The sequence below is a fragment of the Ailuropoda melanoleuca genome, chromosome 1 (assembly GCF_002007445.2).
Source record: "Ailuropoda melanoleuca isolate Jingjing chromosome 1, ASM200744v2, whole genome shotgun sequence".
NCBI lineage: Eukaryota > Metazoa > Chordata > Mammalia > Carnivora > Ursidae > Ailuropoda > Ailuropoda melanoleuca.
The window spans coordinates 202181698-202194111 of NC_048218.1; the positions used below are offsets into that span (position 1 = coordinate 202181698).

At 37.9% G+C, this 12414-nt stretch overlaps 1 protein-coding gene across 11 annotated transcripts in view; it reads right to left on the reverse strand.

The window, feature by feature from the left end:
- Window positions 1-12414, reverse strand: part of TPK1 (thiamin pyrophosphokinase 1) — a 341792-nt gene that overhangs the window by 282036 nt on the left and 47342 nt on the right. The window lies entirely within an intron of this gene.

Consider the following 12414-nt stretch of genomic DNA (forward strand, 5'->3'; position numbering starts at 1 on the left):
TCTTTCAACCTTCAGGTTAAAAGTATATTTAGATTCTGAAAGGTTTAAATCAGTTTCTAGAAGAGCACTGCCTCCACAATGCAACCATAATGGTTCTGTCAAAGTTTGATGATCCTCATATTATAAAAACTATGTCCCTAAAAACAAAATGCTCCTGATACATTCTCATAGGAATCCACAATGCCAGAAATGCATTTTACACCTGGTAAGTGTTGGGCTGGCCGAGAAAAAGGGGCCAAGACACCCAAGATGGCCAACTCTCCCGCCAAGATTTAAACCGACCCCTAAGATGGCCGAATCTCCAGCCAGAACTCCTGCAGCAGCCACGTCAACCCCAGTAAACCGAAACCCGTCCTACCAACTTTCCTCACCCCCAGTAGTACCAATAAAACCCTGCCACAACTCTCCAAGACAGACTTTTCCCCCACCCCCAGCGGTGCCCAATAAAAACCCTCGCTGTCCTGCCCTGGGTGCGACTTCCCCTACTCCCCACTCCGGAGTCGGGGAACCTCACCCAAGAGTGCTTGCAATAAAGTTCATCCTCTGGACCACGTTTGCTTTTGCGGTCTTGATTTCATTAGCGACAAGAAAAAACCTAACAGTAAGCTTCTACTGTGTAAGTAGGGTATGGAATAGGAAAGGGAAGTCTAAAAATCTTTAAGTCTTTCTGGACATAAATGAAAAGGCCATACCAAAAAATATTTTTTTCACTTTTGTGAAAGTTAGCCATATACTTGTTCCCAAAAAACATTCTCACTATAACCCAAATGAGGGAAGCTGAGTTCTTAATGTTGGAACACTGACACCTTTTGAGTGGCTGACAGAATTCAAAGCTGCTCCACCATCTGTCCTTTGCCCTGCTGACCTGGGCTACAATAAACTATGTTTCCCATCAATCAATAAATCAATCACTGCCTAGCAAACTGTAGATGTAGTGTCATAACCTTAAAGGTTCATCATGAAATACTAAAAAATCATAGTCTCTCACATTGGTTTTGACATGTTGACAGCTAGGTCCACAACAGTACTCACACCTGAAAAGTCAATTCATAACGTTTTCTGAAGGCAGAATCCATTTAAGTTTGGCACATGCTTCTAAAACAGAATGCCTACCTTTTATCCCCAGGCTACTCCTGCAACCTCGACTATTTCTAATTACATAAAAAAGCAGAGAATCCCTTTAACTGGCCATCAGTGAAGGCCAACAAGGTTCAACATGCCAATAAACACTCCCTTTTTTTAATACCTTCTCTAGATTTTCTATTTGGGTTTGATTAGGTACCATGAGAACTACTGGGTGGGGGGAGGCTTCATATGTAGCAATATTACAAAGAGTGACAATGTAGAGAACTTTTAACAGGATTTTTGACTCAAAGGAATACCAATATTTATAATCAAAATTAGTCCAAATTAAGCTAAATCAGGATATATACAAACCAGTCTGATATTCTCTGAGGCCTCTAGTTGCAGAGAAAACAAGTAATGTTTACTTGGAGTTCCAGAGTTTATGAGGCACAGAGTCAATGTCCTTCTCAAATTCACACTTATTACAGAGCACACAATCAGGCCATCAAAGTACTTTGGAATAAAAGTCTTTTTGTTCACTCTTCAATAAAAAAAATAAAAGGAAGAAATACAGAGAATCATGTACCATGAAGTAATTCTGATTACACACACACACACACAAACACACACACACACACACACACACTCCATTGTTTCAGGAGGCAAAACCGAACTGGAAGAAATCTTACTAAACTAAAGGTAAATACACACTTTTAGCTCAGGAACACTATGGGCTTTTAAAGAATTCGAGAGGAACTTCTATCAGTAGGCAGAGCTTTGACAACAAATGACCTGCACTAGGACAAGGGTAACACTGTCACAAGCTAACAACTAACACTTCAGTGGCCCTTATGCAGGTCCAGGTAAAATAAACAGGTCAGGTTTCTCAACTTCCGGATTTTTTTTTCTTTTTTCATAGAAATTACATATATACACAAAACGGTCTATAAGCAAGGCCCTCCAAAAGGTTTGCTTTTGTTTTTAATAGAAAAAGAATGAAAACAATGCATTAGCATAGGTTTATGCTATGTCCCACAGAGTGGGACAGCTCTATATCCTTTAATACCAAACAATCTCCAAGATAACAGTAAGTGGAAAAAGCAAGGTGATAAATGAATGAATATGTTACACAACCATCTGTAAACATTTTATAAAGAAAATACATACATATATTTTTGCAAATGCCAAGAGTATCTATTAAAGAAGAAATGTGTTAGAACACAAAAATAGAAGGGAGCATTAATTTTAACTGTTAATCTTTTATATCTTAGGAATCTAGCACCTTGTGCTTACAGGATTTAAAAAAAAAGTGAATTAAATTTTTAATCAATGGATAGAAAAGAACATGCCAGGCAACATCCCCTATCCCAAATATGTTAGCCATCAATCACTGACCACCACGTTGGAATATAACGAAGAATTACTAGAATAGTACATTATTTGAGTTTTAGAGTAGAAAAAGAAAAGCACATTATTTGTGGACCACTATCTAACAACCTTTCCTCCCAAAATTATCAAGTAATTTACACTACTTAAACTGAGTGTTTTTAAGTGCTTTTTAAGCAGCCAGGGAAAACGACTTACAGCCAGATTCTCAGACAGCAAATAAAGATGCAACTTGCTCTACTTTATACAACAGAACATAGGGTTTTTTCCCAGCACTGAAATATGTAATAGAAAACACGAGAAACATTTGTTATTCAAAGCTTAGGGTAAGATTTTTACATATCAGTGCTACATTTAAGAATGTACCCAAGTCCTAATTCTGTTAGTATTGTCCTACTGTTCTCACGAAGAACTTTTCTTTTTAATAGTTACAGGAAACAAGTAAAGGAAACCTCATTGAAAATGGAGTGGGGAGCCCTACATGGGGGCGGGGGGCTCTCACGCACATGTGCTCACATCCCTCTCTCTCTCCCTCTCTCTCTTTCTCTCTCACACATACACACACACACACACACTCTCTCTCTCTCTCTCACTTTCACACTCAGCCTGCAATTCCAGCAGGGAGACATGTTAAAAATTATTTTTACAAGGAAGGGCACTTTTCACATAGGAATTTTATTTCCTGCCTTTAAGAAAGGGAAGGGAAGATCCCTCCCTGCCCCAGCAACAAGGCACTAACCACCTCCTGTAGCCAGGGAGAAAACACAACTTCAAACTTTTGTACTTCTCCAGTGAAATCCCATTCAAAGTTACCCTCCCAACTTTTTCCTTAAACTTAGTAAAAGCTGACCTTGCCTTTGTCTCTTCAGACTTGCCCATGGTTCACCACAGTTTACTTGTCCCCAGTTGCAATTTCTCTGCCATTCCCTGATAAACTCATTTTGCAGGTAAAGTAACCGGCTATTTTATTTTTAAGGCTGACATTTGCCAGAAATGAACATAGAAAAAAGTGTAATAAGCTAAAAACCAACTACCTTAGGAGAATGAGAATCAAAAGGGGAGAGAGAAATCATTAACTTTTTCTGTATTTGCCTTTATATCATATAAATGCTGAAATCAACTCTGCACTCCATTTAAAAGCTCTTTAAGGAAGTTGGGAGGGGGAATTTGTGAGCAAAAACAGATTAAGTCAGATTAGAAACTGAAAATGGTTGGGATAGACCTCAAAATGATAGTTCTGTTCTGTCAGAAAAGAAGTTGACAAAGGCAGGTGGGGGGTAGCACCAGCCACATGCTAGTTAGAAGAAAGCAATCTTTGCATTTTGGTTCATTTATTCACAAATTCATTTAGTATTTGTTTACCAAACTTTATAAAGGATTTTAACAGCATGCACAATGCACTTTTTAAGTCAAGAGCTGCAGCACTTGAATTAGAGCAACCTAGTGGTTCAACAGGGAAAACAAAGGGGCCTCCCACTTAGATGAAAATTGAAGATACAGATGGTATAAATGTCCTGCCTCGTACCGTACAGTAAAATTAATTCTAGAAGAGTGTATACCATATACACAGTGTATATATAATACATATGGAATAAATATATCTATATATGGTATATACATCTATATATCATATGTATAAATATAGTTATGAAACTAGAAAACTAATATAAAACTGAAGAAATTTATCTAAAGCTCAAGTGAAGAAAAATTTTCTAGGCAAGTGTGCAAAGCAAGAAATCATAACCGAGGGGTGCCTGGGTGGCACAGTCGATTAAGTGTCCAACTGTCCAAGTCTTGATTTTGGCTCAGTTATGATCTCAGGGTCATGAGATCGGGCCCATGTCAGGCTTCAGGCTCCATGCTCAGCGTGGAGTCTGCTTAGGACTCTCTCTCTCTCTCTTTCAAATAAATAAATTTAAAAAAAAGAAGAAGAAGGAAGGAAGAAAGGAAAGAAAAGAAATTAACCAAAAATACTGGTATCATTACTAGTAAGGCTCAGGTTTTGAAGGCCAGGCTCTGTGCTCATTTCCAAATCTCCTGCACCAAGCAAAATGCCTGGAACACAGAGATGTTCAATAACACTGACCAAAGATATCAGTGACTGAAGAGTATATCTTGTTTTGGCAGCAGCTGTGTCAGGCCCTAGGTTTTCCAGTTACCATCTCAGCTCCTCCGGGTTCTAGTCTACTGGCCTGGTCTAGACTGGTTCCCTTTTTGTGGACATGCCAGGTACCTTCATAGATTTCATGTCTTTGTTCATGGTTTTCCTTTCGCCTTAAATGCTCTTCAGAATAATGCAGTGATTAAGAACATCAACTTTAGGATCCTACAAACCTAGTTCAAATCCCAGCTTTGTCATTTATTACCTGGGTGACTTTGAGATATTAGAGAAATTTACTTAACATGTCTGAGTCCACAAAGTGTGACCTAAAATAATGGGAGATTCAGTGAAAAAAAAAAAAAAACCATATGAAGAGCGTAGTATGCTGTCTGAACAAAATAAATCAATATTCAAACGTAGTTGTCTGCTCTGGAAAAGACCTACTTATCTTTCAAAACCTAGAGCAAATATTTTATTCCTTTTCCCTACCTCTCACTCTCTTTTCCCCCACTAATCTCATCTATAAGCCGCAGTATTTAATTCTTTTCACTAATAATAGTTATACATTTCTCTTTCAATAACAGGTTATACATTTTAGGCATGTAGAAAAAAAAAACTTACTTATCCCTTTTATTTTCAAAATTGAGCATAGACCCTGACACAAAGAAGTCTTGAAATAACTGTTCTGTAATATGAACTTAAAAAACCACTGATTGTGTTGTTTCCTGTATCACTAAAGAGTTACCCCCAGAACTCAACACATGCACACATGCTCACGAATTTACCCATCATGATCTCAGAGTGTTCTAGCTTTCTAATTAATCTCTAAGACCTTCTATGTCTTATAAAATTGCTTCTGGGGCGCCTGGGTGGCACAGCGGTTAAGCGTCTGCCTTCGGCTCAGGGCGTGATCCCGGCATTATGGGATCGAGCCCCACGTCAGGCTCCTCTGCTAGGAGCCTGCTTCTTCCTCTCCCACTCCCCCTGCTTGTGTTCCCTCTCTCGCTGGCTGTCTCTATCTCTGTCGAATAAATAAATAAAATCTTAAAAAAAAAAATTGCTTCTAACAACATAACCTGTATGAACAGAAATACAAATCTTAGAATTTTTTTTTTAATATAAAGAACAAACCATGAGAGGCTCAATATAGGTGTCCCTCACGTCATGAACCATATGTTCCAGTTCTAAATCAGCTACAAACTGAATTCTATTTCTTTCTTCGGCATTCATTATTAAAATGAATCTTTGCTCAAATCCTCAAAGATTTGCAGGCCAGTTAATAATCAGTAATGTTTCTAGTCAAGCTGCCAATGCCAAGAAGGTTCCATGTAAACTGCACCCCACCACAACTGCTCCACTCACACAGATATCTGGAAATAACGTGAGCCAAAGGGAGGAAATGTACCTTTCCCCCTCCTTCCCTGGCAGAACACATAAAAAGAATGGTTTTAACATCCTGGGCACATGTCCATGAACCTGGTTATAACTTTTCTTCTTTCTAGGCCTTTAAAAAAAGTCTATTGGAATCTAAGGGAATACCAGTGACATTACAAGTTGATAAACATTCGCAGCAAACTTACACTGTGAACTACTCGCTCAAATAGCTAGAGGAGGATGAAGCCCTGATTTCTAGCACTTGCCAATTTCCATGCTGCAAATAGCCATGGCCATTTACAACCTAACAAGTGCCTTGCAAGTTTCCTGAGTATTTAGTAAGCAGCTGGAGACCCTCTCTTGAAATCACTGCTCTTGAAAAAGAAGGATGCTTTGAATCCCTAGATTTCTGGTAACCTTAAAAGACAAAGTATGTCAAGTCAGCTTTATATAAACTCAACGAACTGCAGTCATCAACAGCTTCATAGTATTTTATCTGAGTCTCAGCATGAATAAAACCTTTCAAAAAGAAAAACAAAGTAAGTTCCCTATTCCTCAACTGTAAAATAAAAATTAACAATCATTTTAATTTTAAAAATTTGTAGAAAAAAAGTTTGAATGTCCTACATTTAACCTGGAAGATATTTTAATACCTCATGAGTTTAATAATTCCTCTGTCATACAGACAGACACAGAATAAATGTTTCAGTAAATAGAAAGTGATTTGTACCAAGGGTGGGGGGGGAGAATCAAACTGGTTTGTTTCGTTTTTACTTGCCAGAAAAAGCTCTACTGACTTCAGTTGTGACACCTAATCCCAGTGGCTAATTTTTGTAGTATATTTGGAATCTTTCACTCTATTTTATCTAACCAATGATTTAAAAATAAAGCAGAACTATTCGTGATCTATATGGAAAACAATTTATCATAACACACAACACTTTGTAATTCAACCTCTCTTACGCAAGAAGAAGAACCACAAATGCCACTACAGTTTTATTTATTCACCAAGTATTACTAAACACTTTCTACACGCCTAGAACTGTGCTAAGTATAAGGGATACAGCAATGAAAATCCTACCTCATCGAGTTTACGCTCCTCCCAAGAAGACAGAAAAAATACAAAATAAGTAAAATACATAGGATGTTAGACAATAATGAATACTAAGGAGAAAAATCAGCAAAGTAGGAAATGAGAGTGTAGGTAACTACAGAATATCTAGACTCCAAGGAGGTGATATGCAAGGAAGTGAGAGATGGGGCCCGAGGCTCCCTGTGGGAAAAGGAACGGCCAGCGCAGAGACTGAGGCCACTGCTTGCTCTGAATGCTCAGAGAAAGGTAGGCAAAGTGAATTTGGCTACAGCTAAATAAGAAAGAGGAGCAGTAGTGTAAATAAGGTCCTTATTATTAACACATTTAAATTTTTTTTAATTTAAAGCAATTAAATGGGACGCTTGGGTGGCTCAGTCCGTTAAGCATCTGCCTTCAGCTCAGGTCATGATCCTGAAGTCCTGAGATTGAGCCGCACATAGGGCATCCTGCTTCTCCCTCTCCCTCCCCAGCTTGTGTGCACGTGCTTACACTGGCTCTCACAGAAAATAAAAAATAAATAAAAAATAAAAAAAAATAAGGCAATTAAATGGAGTGCACAGGGAGAGAATCTCAAGCAGATTCTGTGCTGAACATGGAGCCCAGCACAGGGTTCAATCTCACAACCCTGGGATCATGACCTAAGCTGAAATCAAGAGTTAAACGCGTAACCGAGTGAGCCACCCAGGCACCCCTTATGTGAGGTTCTGAAGTCAACTAATATCTCAATATGCACCCAATGTTATTTTTAGTTCCAAATAGCTATACAGGGCAGCTTGTGCTATTTTTCATAAAATGTCCTGTAATACAAAGTTGGTCAAACATGATAAGACACTGATCCATAATTTTAATGAGAAATGACTAATCAATTATCCATTTACGATTTTCTTATTTGATTTGTAGGTTATGTTTAACATTACAAAAGCAGATTATATAATCTGGTGGGTTCCCAGATCCTTCATCTAGTCCTCTGTGAAAAACTGACACCACTGGAGCCATTCTCAAATGGAGCTGGAGTGGCAGCTGGAGAGACACCACCTTACCTGCCTTTGTTTGAACTGGGCCAAAACCTGTGGACTGGGCAAAATGACAACTGTTTGAGAATTCAGCAAAACACACACCTGATCCCAAGACTGAGAGTTAAGGAGTTTCTCAAGATAAAAATCAGCACTCAACACATAACCCTGAGCGGCTTAGGTTGTTATAACACCCACAGAAACCCTCTGCTCTCTTATTTCATGTAATTGCTTCCCCTTCCTTTTCCTCATAAAAACTCCCTGCTTTCACTCTAAAGCAGGAACACAGTATGGGTATCTACCTGATTCTGTGCTCCCTGAATTGCAATTCTCCAATCCCAAATAAACCCTCATTTGCCCCTCACCGTTCTCATTTTCAGGCTGACACTCCCATCTACCGGTTGTCTGGCATTTGTGGACCTCACTGCTCACTTGCCCTTCTAACAAAAAGCAAATGAAGGAAAGGAAAGCAAATGGAAACCAATCTCATTTTGTTCCTTGACAAAGGTCCTAAATTCTTCTTAGAAGGTATAGATGGCATTACCATATTTCACTGATTTTAAAATAAACATTTCTGCACATTTTAATATCTATAAAATGCATTTTAGGAAGCAAAACTGTATTGTAGAAACAGTGGTATCTTAGCACTGTGTCAGAGTTTAACTGGCCTTTTCTTCCTTCTTTAATTGTCAATAAAATGATTTATCTTAATGACATCATCAACGCAATCAAAACCAGTATTTAAGCTAGTCTTGCTATTTCTTTACAATAATACCATGAATATCTGTGAATGTAGTAAGGCTTCTAAATAAATCAATTAAAGTCTGTGGAATTAAGATGCCAGAATAAAACACAGTAGGTATTAACCAACAATGATCATAATATTCTCTGCTCTTCTAACAGAAACAAATTTTATATTTAAAAGCCATTATTTCCCTGTGATACCACAAGCGGCTGATGATATTAAGATGGTTATTCATGTTTTGCAGTGAATGAAGAAATTAGGTCTCAAAATAAACAATGTGACGAACAGATTAAATAAAACAAACTAATGTGCCAAATACAGTGAGATCCCACATTTAAGGGGAATCATAACCCCTCTCTGCTCTGAGACAGGAGTGTGAGCTATAGAAAACTTATCCTAGCACTCATGAAGGGTGAGCAACAGTGTCCCAGGTGGAAGAGGTATGGCATTCCATGCAGAGAAAATACCATATGCAAAAAGGGTCAAACACACACAAAAAAATTGGCAATACTATGAATGGGAAAAAGAGGGATTTAAGAAGGTCATTAGACTGGTGTGGCTCTAATACCTTGGTGGTCTATGTAAGGAAATGGGAACCTAAGCCAGAGTCGATTGTAAATACATTGGCATCTGAGTAAATGAAATTTAAGAACTAATCATAAACACCTAACCAGGCTTTCCTACGTTAGGAAACCACTTAAGCTATGGTGAAGCAAGTAATTTCCTTCCATGGCTTGCCCTCTGAAAGCTTTGGCCCTGGCTCCTGGAAGCTGAACACTGCTAACTGCTTCAGTTTGTGGCTGCCGATTCAAGGAGATATTTGCTTCAATAAATTTTTGAAAATTTTAATGTGCCTCAGTTTATCTTTTAACAAAGGTAATGGCCACAGAAAAACCCAGAGACAGGGGTAGTACCACATAGTAAAATATATTTTAGGCCATTTTAAGTAATGATTATCATCTTCCCCTCACCATTAATTTCAGCTGAATATTCTGAAGACTCAAATAATTGGTATTTTTAAAAATCTCCATTCTGATATGGCTACTATTGGCCTTACTGCTCAGAGCAATGTCACAGTGTTCCAGATAGCTGTAAGCCTGTGAATATCTTCTTTAGACGTGACACACTAAAATTAAAATGAAATAGCTCTTAACATTATTTTTGCTAATCAACTCATGTTCTTCACCATTATGATTCAACAGGTAGGGCTTCTAAAATTACAGACTGCTCAAAAAGCTAAAAAGAATGTGAATGAAATCTAAAGACGACAGGTTAAATCTGCTTCTAAGTATATAAAAGCCTAAGAATTTATCCCATCAGCATCTGAATAATAGGTGCCAACACAGCAAACTGTCATGTGGAACTCTTGGCAGTTCCTCCCTTTGAGCACGAATATGGCAGGAGCCATAAGGTAGGGCTCTATGAGGAGATAATCAGAGCGCTCATTTCCCCCAAGTATTGTCAGCCTCAAAAGAATAATAAGGTGCTATTATTTTATTATACAGCAAGTTCTACTGCTACACACACCTTTATACAATAACTTCTCCTGCAATAAGGTAACATTTACTGAATGCTTACTACCTATCAAGGACTAGAGAGTCTCCCCAACTAGCAAAGAAGCTCTAAGAGGACATGAATTTCTTACTGTTCACTGCTGTATCCATAGTCCCTGGCACAGAGGAGGTATTTCCTAAGTATTCACTGAACACAGAATTAAAGGGAAAACACAAGTTGGAAATCAAAGTACTGCATATACACCACTTAATCCCTGCAAATCAAGAGGAAAAGTCTCTTTTCCCATTTTGTCAAAGGAAAAACTAAGAGTTGAAAAAGAAAGTAACTTGCCAAATGGCAGACCAAGGTCTGCCTTTCACACCAAAGCCTCAATGGTTAACCTCTAAGTTGCCCTTCTATGTTGATTTCCTACTTATGACTACATTTCATACAAATCCCAAGAGGTCTGAGGCCTGGAGTTTGATTTAGAACAACAAACAAACCAAAACTCAGGAAAGGCTAAGTGGAAGATTCTCAGTAACCCATCAACCACCACCGAGTTTCCAGCAGAGTAAGAGGCTGCCTAAGAACTTTCACAGAAGCAGACGAGAGATGAGAAAAAATTAAGGGAATCCCAAGGATGAGGACAAGTTTGGTGGAGATTTCAGCATTTAAAAGTCTTGTTGTTTGAATGTATTAAATTTTCCTGAATACTAATTTAAGTTTCTTTTTTATATTATTATTCTTCCTTCTACCAGTCTTTTATAATTGCTTCCCAGGAGTGCCTGGCTGGCTCATTTGGGAGAAAATGCAACGCTTGATCTCGGGGTCATGTCTTTGAGCCCCATGTTGAGCAGAGATTACTTAATTTAAGTAAGTTTTTTGTTTCCCAAATTACATATAATGAATGTATTGATTTTTTTAAGTAATATCTATTTTGTCAAATCTAAGGCAGAGCTTACCAGAATGTTTCCAAGAATGATTTTTCATACAACTAAGTCATGACTGTCACTTGGCTGACACTGACTGCAAGGTGCCATTCCAATTTTAGGAAGGTTAAAATGTGACAAAAATAAGTCTCCTTAGAATCCATCGAAAAACAGAAGCAGAGAGCATGCAAACCTCCAAGTTTCTTAACAAAGGAATCTTATGCTTCCTCCAAAGAGCCTTAACACAAAATGAAACAAAAAGTAACAGATCAATAAACATCAACTAAAAATACATAGAACTAGTGGTTAGCTCTGAAATTCTGTGCATGTAGAGGACTTCTTAAAAAAGAATAATAATAATCTAAGGCCACCTGGGTGACTCAATTAAGCATCCAACTCGATTTTGGCTCAGGTCATGATCTCAGGGCCATGAGACTGAGCCCCACATCTGCTCTGCACTCAGCATGAGTCTTCCTGGGATTTTCTCTCCCCCTCTAGCTCTGCCCCTCCCCCACCTCTAAATAAATAAATAAATAGATAAATAAATAAATGTAAAAATATCTAAGGTAAAACTTTCAACAGAAAGGTGTGTTAAAACATTTTTTTAAGCAAAGTAACAGATAAACTGGAAAAAATGGATCACTTCCAAATCCCTGGATTTTTAACATTTCATGAAAGACTGCATAAAGTTAAAAAAAAAAAAAAAGAATGAAAGAAAAAAACTAAAGAATGACGCATGGGAGGTAAGAATTATATCACACAAAGATGTGACTTAAGTGCATAGAGACTCCTACAGATGCTGAAAGGTTTGCAAGAAAATAAAAAAAAATAATTTTAATTGCAAAGATTATTGAGCAGACACTCATTGTAGGTAACTATAATTGTCACGGTTATTGCTGATTTTTCATATTATAGTTAATTTATATATTATATCACATACATGGACAAATAAATCTTAATGCACATTGGATCTAAAACCAGCAGTGAACATAGCTCTCAAACCTGGTTTTCTTCAAATGCATATATATATATATACACACACACACACACACACACACACACACACAAAATCAAATCAAAGTGAAGTTGAGCTTATAAGAACTTTAAAGTTGTCACACTAGAAAATAAAAATAGTCTCCGGGGCGCCTGGGTGGCATTGCGGTTGAGCGTCTGCCTTCGGCTCAAGGCGTGATCCCGGCGTTATGGGATCGAGC